The 8,078-nt window shown below is 41.9% G+C and overlaps 1 pseudogene; it reads left to right on the top strand.

Moving 5' to 3' along the window:
- Positions 1-5,502: 5,502 nt before the first annotated feature.
- LOC121543800 lies at positions 5,503-7,746 on the top strand (annotated as a pseudogene).
- The last annotated feature ends 332 nt before the right edge of the window (positions 7,747-8,078 follow it).

Here is an 8,078-nt window from a genome sequence, read left to right as displayed (position 1 = left end):
TTTGTTATATACCCTTTGTTGGCAATGACACAGGTCAAACGTTTTCTATAAGTCTTCACAAGGTTTTCACACACTGTTGCTGGTATTTTGGCCCATTCCTCCATGCAGATCTCCTCTAGAGCAGTGATGTTTTGTGGCTGTCGCTGGGCAACACGGTCTTTCAACTCCCTCCAAAGATTTTCTATGGGGTTGAGATCTGGAGACTGGCTAGGCCACTCCAGGACCTTGAAATGCTTCTTACGAAGCCACTCCTTCGTTACCCGGGCGGTGTGTTTGGGATCATTGTCATGCTGAAAGACCCAGCCACGTTTCATCTTCAATGCCCTTGCTGATGGAAGGAGGTTTTCACTCAAAATCTCACGATAGATGGCCCCATTCATTCTTTCCTTTACACGGATCAGTCGTCCTGGTCCCTTTGCAGAAAAACAGCCCCAAAGCATGATATTTCCACCCCCATGCTTCACAGTAGGTATGGTGTTCTTTGGATGCAACTCAGCATTCTTTGTCCTCCAAACACGACGAGTTGAGTTTTTACCCAAAAGTTATATTTTGGTTTCATCTGACCATATGACATTCTCCCAATCCTCTTCTGGATCATCCAAATGCACTCTAGCAAACTTCAGACGGGCCTGGACATGTACTGGCTTAAGCATGGGGACACGTCTGGCACTGCAGGATTTGAGTCCCTGGCGGCGTAGTGTTACTGATGGTAGGCTTTGTTACTTTGGTCCCAGCTCTCTGCAGGTCATTCACTAGGTCCCCCCGTGTGGTTCTGGGATTTTTGCTCACCGTTCTTGTGATCATTTTGACCCCACGGGGTGAGATCTTGCGTGGAGCCCCAGATCGAGGGAGATTATCAGTGGTCTTGTATGTCTTCCATTTCCTAATAATTGCTCCCACAGTTGATTTCTTCAAACCAAGCTGCTTACCTATTGCAGATTCAGTCTTCCGAGCCTGGTGCAGGTCTACAATTTTGTTTCTGGTGTCCTTTGACAGCTCTTTGGTCTTGGCCATAGTGGAGTTTGGAGTGTGACTGTTTGAGGTTGTGGACAGGTGTCTTTTATACTGATAACATGTTCAAACAGGTGCCATTAATACAGGTAACGAGTGGAGGACAGAGGAGCCTTTTAAAGAAGAAGTTACAGGTCTGTGAGAGCCAGAAATCTTGCTTGTTTGTAGGTGACCAAATACTTATTTTCCACCATAATTTGCAAATAAATTCATTAAAAATCCTCAATTTGTCTGTCATAGTTGACGTGTACCTATGATGAAAATTACAGGCCTCTCTCATCTTTTTAAGTGGGAGAACTTGCACAATTGGTGGCTGACTAAATACTTTTTTTCCCCACTGTAAATCCAATGTTGTTGTTATTATTAACTACTTGTAAGGGCACATCAGGACTTTGTTGTTCCATGTTCAGAATGGGAGCTATTCCATGAGAAAATGCACCTGACAATCTTAATCCTCTACCTCCACTTCAGCTAGCCTAAACCAAGCCCTGTTTCAGAAGTGCCAACGTGCGATGCCCATTTATTTATCTTTATTATAAGAAAGTCTGCACATGGCATATTCTGCTCCCAAATGTTTCAATTTGACCTGCACCTGGTTCAATGTGCTCCTCCCGAATGTTAAGCACTTTCTTTCTCTATTCATATCGTTTATTGTTGGCAGCAGGATGTGCCTATCGCTCACACAGACTTCTTGTAATGGTAAATGACGCATGATTCAATCCCTGCTGACTAAGGTGTATTGGTCTTGTAAGTGCCTGTTTACTTTTCAATACATTACACTAAAGGTGTGGTCTCCGTGTTCCCAAGACTTATAGCTAAAAGTCTTGAACTTGACTCAAATATATCTGTTCTGACACAAACCTGTCTTCTCTAATGGGGGAAGATTTCTGCAGTTTCACAATAAATGGCAATAGTTTTCCCTTCTGTTCTCAATCCAACAAGGATAATTGAGGTTTAGAATATTCTAATAATATTTCTCCCAGAGATGATCTGATCACCCATGTAGTCAAATAACAATAATGTTATTTTTCTGGACAAAAAGTAAAGTGAATTTAAACACTTAACCCTAGTTGTTCCTGTAAGTCCCTCTGTATAAGAGTGACAGCTAAATGACTAAAATGTAAATGTAATTTGTCCAATAGAACAGAATTGAACAGACTCTTGTGATACAATTTTACATTTCCTGTCAAAACCTCAAACCGAACCATGTGATAAGCCCTACTTTTGAATTGATAAACACTGACCCACTTTCATTTCTTCCATTGTGTGGTCTATAACCCACATCTTTTTAAGGTTCTGTTTCTCTCAGTTATGTTTTGTGTCATAAGCCTGTTTCACAACATCCCGCAAAAAAATAGCGGGCTCTGTCTGTGTTGCTCCTATTTGTTATTGTTTGAATCCGGGAAAACAATCTGGATACCAGTCAGAGGAACACACCTCCCATGCCTGAGGGCATTTTACAATTTTTTTCCTCCTGGAAAAGACACCTTAGGGAAATTTGCTGCTCTGTGGTTGCTATATGAATCCAATCCAATGTTGTTGTTATTATTAACTACCTGTAAGGGCACATCAGGCAGAGCCCGCTATCAAGTTAATTAACCTACATTTTATACTACCCTATCATTATTACAGAGTATGGAAATAGACCAAAAAAACAGATAGACTAGGGATCTTGTTATTGAATAGGAATTAATGATGAAAGTAAAAAATATTGACTGAACAATACTGTTATGAAGAAGGTTAAAACTAACCACTGAAATGATTGGGGTCTTATGTCCATAGCCGCAGGAAGTTGGGGTGCTGCAGCACCCCTTAAAAATTGGGAATAACAATAAAATATTAATTAAAAATAAAATAGAAAAAAATATTTTCAGGAAAGTAGTGCACTGGGCCTTTAATAGTAGTCCTGTATTAGTGGACCCATATAGCCAACTGCAGCATGGGCAAAACTTTTTTCCAGGACTTCCAGAAATTCTAATTAAAAGGTACATAAAATTTAAAGGGATGGCTTTAGCTAAATGTACTGAAAACCCTATTGAATGAAAACTCTATGAGAAACTCTGATGGCCAGCAAGTGGGAGGGTTTTCAGCTGTTTAATTAAATGTATTCAGCACACGCAAGGGAACCACGCCTGCAAAGCTTGTTACGCACATGCATAAGGTAAATCTGAATACCAACTACTGAGAATCGGCCATAAATTACCACAACTATTTTGAAACCATTTTGATAAATATAATTTCATTGATATTGTTGTGAATGCAGATATACTGTACCCCTTGTATGTCCCGCCTACCTTGTTGGTGATTTGCAATAGTGTCGGCCAATCACCAGTCAGCACCACATTCATGTTCTGTGTAACTGTTATTTTGGGGCAGTTTACCTCCTGTAACTAAACTCAGCAAAAAAAGAAATGTTTATTTTCAGCAAATTTAACATGTGTAAATATTTGTATGAACATAACAAGATTCAACAACTGAGACATAAACTGAACAAGGTCCACAGACATGTGACTAACAGAAATTGAATAATGTGTCCCTGAACAAAGGGGGGCTCAAAATCAAAAGTAACAGTCAGTATCTGGTGTGGCCACCAGCTGCATTAAGTACTGCGCTGCATTAAATACTGCAGTGCATCTCCTCCTCATGGACTGCACCAGATTTGCCAATTCTTACTGTGAGATGTTACCCCAATCTTCCACCAAGGCACCTGCATGTTCCCGGACATTTCTGGGGGGAATGGACCTAGCCCTCACCCTCTGATCCAACAGGTCCCAGACGTGCTCAATGGGATTGAGATCCGGGCTCGTCGCTGGCCATGGCAGAACACTGACATTCCTGTCTTGCAGGAAATCACACACAGAACGAGCAGTATGGCTGGTGGCATTGTCATGCTGGAGGGTCATGTCAGGATGAGCCTGCAGGAAGGGTACTACATGAGGGAGGAGGATGTCTTCCCTGTAACGCACAGCATTGAGATTGCCTGCAATGACAACAAGCTCAGTCCGATGATGCTGTGACACATCGCCTCAGACCATGACGGACCCTCCACCTCCAAATCGATCCTGCTCAAGAGTACAGGCCTCTGTGTAACGCTCATTCCTTCGACTATAAACGTGAATCCAACCATCACCCCTGGTGAGACAAAACCGCAAGTCGTCAGTGAAGAGCACTTTTTGCCAGTCCTGTCTGGTCCAGCGATGGTGGGTTTGTTCCCATAGACAACGTTGTTGCCGGTGATGTCTGGTGAGGACCTGCCTTACAACAGGCCTACAAGCCCTCAGTCCAGCCTCTCTCAGCCTATTGCAGACAGTCTGAGGCACTGATGGAGGGATTGTGCGTTCCTGGTGTAACTCGGGCAGTTGTTGTTGCCATCCTGTACCTATCCCGCAGGTGTGATGTTCGGATGTACCGATCCTGTGCAGGTATTGTTACATGGTCTGCCACTGCGAGGACGATCAGCTGTCCGTCCTGTCTCCTTGTAGCGCTGTCTTAGGCGTCTCACAGTACGGACATTGAAATGTATTGCCCTGGCCACATCTGCAGTCCTCATGTCTCCTTGCAGCATGGCTAAGGCATGTTCACGCAGATGAGCAGGGACCCTGGGCATCTTTCTTTTGGTGTTTTTCAGAGTCAGTAGAAAGGCCTCTTTAGTGTCCTAAGTTTTCATAACTGTGACCTTAATTGCCTACCGTCTGTAAGCTGTTAGTGTCTTAACGACCGTTCCACAGGTGCATGTTCATTAATTGTTTATGGTTCATTGAACAAGCATGGGAAACCGTGTTTAAAGCCTTTACAATTAAGATCTGTGAAGTGGATTTTACGAATTATCTTTGAAAGACAGGGTCCTGCAAAAGGGACGTTTCTTTTTTTGCTGAGTTTATTATCTGTAGATGATAGTCTAAAGACAGGACTATTATCTGTAGACGATAGTCTAAAGACAGGACTATTATCTGTAGACGATAGTCTAAAGACAGGACTATTATCTGTAGACAATAGTCTAAAGACAGGACTATTATCTGTAGATGATAGTCTAAAGACAGGACTATTATCTGTAGATGATAGTCTAAAGAGGAGTAGCCGTTTGTTGTTTTGCTTTCCCTTTTTGGGCCACAGCCTTTTGGTCAACGGCTTAGTTTAGGTTTGTTTTGTTGTTACGCTGTTGTTTCAGCGTTGAACGTTACACTGTTTTGGAAATATTTTTGTCAGGCGAAAGAAAACCCGTTCAGTAGCAATACAAAAGAAAAGGAACCACATCCACTGCCTCTGGTCTGTTCATTTCATGCCTCCCGCTTGTGTTAGGGTGCTTCGGACAAGCTGATCCGTTCACATTTGGGACATATTGGTGTAATGTTCCGATATTGCTTGAAGTCTTGACATAATATTCTTGAAAGTGTACCTTACAGTAATATGCATGACTGGTTTTCAAATGTTGTGTTTAAAAGAGTAACCCTGAGCTGTGTGTGTGTAAATTTACAAAATCTGCCTCTGTAGATGGCCATAGACCACAGACTACTGTATGTTTGGCCCAACATCACTGAGAATGATGTTGAGGTAGTAAGACATATTGCAGAAGCACTGGAAAATGAGAACTTGACCTCAGCTGCAGGCAAGATTCAAAAGTATTTGGAGGAGTTGAGCTATGTGCAGCGGAATATTAAGTCACAGGGGAGTCTGGCTCTGGTAAATCCACCTTTATCAATGTAATCAGAGGCCTGAGGGATGAAGAAGGGTCTGCTGACACTGGTGCAACTCAGACCACTGAAAGCAACACCTTACCCACACCCACAATATCCAAATGTCAAAATGTGGGATCTCCCTGGTGTAGGCACTAGACATTTCAAACCAGAGGATTACCTTCAACAAGTTGGATTTGAGCGCTATGACTTTTTTCATCATTTCATCAGAGCGTTTCAGAGTCAATTATGTTACGCTGGCAAAGGAGATCCAGAGAATGAAGAAGTTGTTCTACTTTGTGCGCTCTAAGATCGATGCAGAAAGAAAAAGGAAGAAGAATTGCAACCAGGATGAGACACTTGAAAAAGTAGAGTATACACCGCAACTATCCAGTGTATGCGACAATAAAACATATTTTTTTTAATGTACAAGAGAAATGGTCATTTCATATTGCAAAGCCACATTCTGGAGTCTGTATAGCCAATTCACTTATTATTATATTTTTTATCATGTTCATTATCTCCAGCACCATACCAATGTCTGCCTATATGAAAACCATGAAACACAGTTACAAAACATTTTTGGGGTGGGGGCAATTTTCCCATGACCTTTTCTTTGTATCTTTTGGACTACAGTACGTAGAAAACTGCTGTTTTTACATAAAGTACACTGAGTATTTAGTTGCACCCCCCTTTGCCCTCAGAACAGCCTCACTTCGTCGGGCATGGACTACAAAGTTTCGAAAGCGTTCCACAGATATGCTGGCCCATGTTGACTCCAATACTTCCCACAGTTGTTTCAAGTTGGCTGGATGTCCTTTGGGTGGTGGACCATTCTTGATACACACAGGAAACTGTTGAGTGTGAAAAACCCAGCAGCGTTGCAGTTCATGACACACTCAAACCGGTGCACCTGGCACCTACTACCATACCCCGTTCAAAGACACTTAAATCTTTTGTCTTGCCCATTCACCCTTTGGATGGCACACATACACAATCCACGTCTCAATTGTCTCAAGGCTTAAAAGTCCTTCTTGAAACCCGTCTCCTCCCCTTCATCTACACTGATTAAAGTGGATTTAACAGGTAACATCAATAACGGATCATAGCTTTCACGTAGATTCACCTGGTCAGTCCATGTCAGGGAAAGAGCAGATGTTCCTAATGTTTTGTACACTCAGTGTATGTAGACACTGGTATGGTGCTGGTGTAGAATAAAGCCTAATGTTAAAAAGTGGCTTTTTAAAGCCCCCCCCCCCCAAAAGAATTTTTTTTAGGGGTGATGTCATTACGTCTAGCTGTTTTCATCGAAAAGATAGTGAAATGGAAACTCACCCTATCAGACAATTGTCGCATCTTTTTACTATGCAAACTTTCTAAATGTCGACAACAGAAAAATCACTGGGCAAGTTAATGGAAACATAGTTACTGTTGTGGTTGTACTTGTCTTGATTTTATTTACTTTGCTCTTCTTAGGACTTTGAGTATCATGGTGTGGAGTCTCCTCAGGTCTTCCCCATCTCCAGTTGAGTTACCTCTCTATGATTACCCCATACTGGAGGAGACTATGGAGAAGGAACTTCCTGATCACAAGAGGTGTGTCCTGCTGTTAGCCTGAAAATCAACCAGAGGAAGAAAGAGCCTCTCCAAGCCAACATATGGAGATCAGCTCTTGTATCTGGCAGCAATACCAATTCCAGGTCTTTCCTTTAGTGTAGATATAACCATCTTGATAAGGGAGATCATTATGTACTACCAGGCTTTTGGTCTTGATAATGAGTCTCTGCAGAGCCTTGCTGGTAGAACAAATGTGCCAGTGGAGGAGCTGAAAGCAGTCCTCAAGTCCCCTCTGAACAAGGAGATAAGCCAAGACGCATCAAAATTCTGGACCATGGCAGCTGGGTCAACATTGATGGTGGTTGAATACTTCTTGAGTACCATTCCAGTCTTGGGCTCCGTTGCTGCAGGAGGCATTTCATATGGCACCACCTACTACATGCTGAAGAGCTGTCTGAATGAGCTGTCTGAAGATGCACAAAATGTACTGAAGGCCGATGAGTGAGATGTCAAAGAGACTGTTTTGATTGTGTTTATCAAGATCGAGGGATGTTTTTTCATGTGCCTTTTTATTATACAAGGGATAATATATATTGCCCAAAAATGTACATAAAATACTATGCTTCCTATCGCATTTCATACTAATTTAATCTCTATAACCTACCGCATGAAATCTATTATTTCTTTTTTAAAGGATTCTATCACCACCATGACAGTCAAATGGCGTAGCAGTGCGGTCACTTTTATTCATTGTCCTTGTGTAAATATCCCGTTTCTTGTTTTTTTTGTCTATTTTGTATATATTTCTCAATTTTTACTTTTCATTCTTTAACTAAA

Source organism: Coregonus clupeaformis, unplaced genomic scaffold (genome assembly GCF_020615455.1).
Source record: "Coregonus clupeaformis isolate EN_2021a unplaced genomic scaffold, ASM2061545v1 scaf0033, whole genome shotgun sequence".
Lineage (NCBI taxonomy): Eukaryota > Metazoa > Chordata > Actinopteri > Salmoniformes > Salmonidae > Coregonus > Coregonus clupeaformis.
This window is presented reverse-complemented; position numbering and strand designations above follow the sequence as displayed.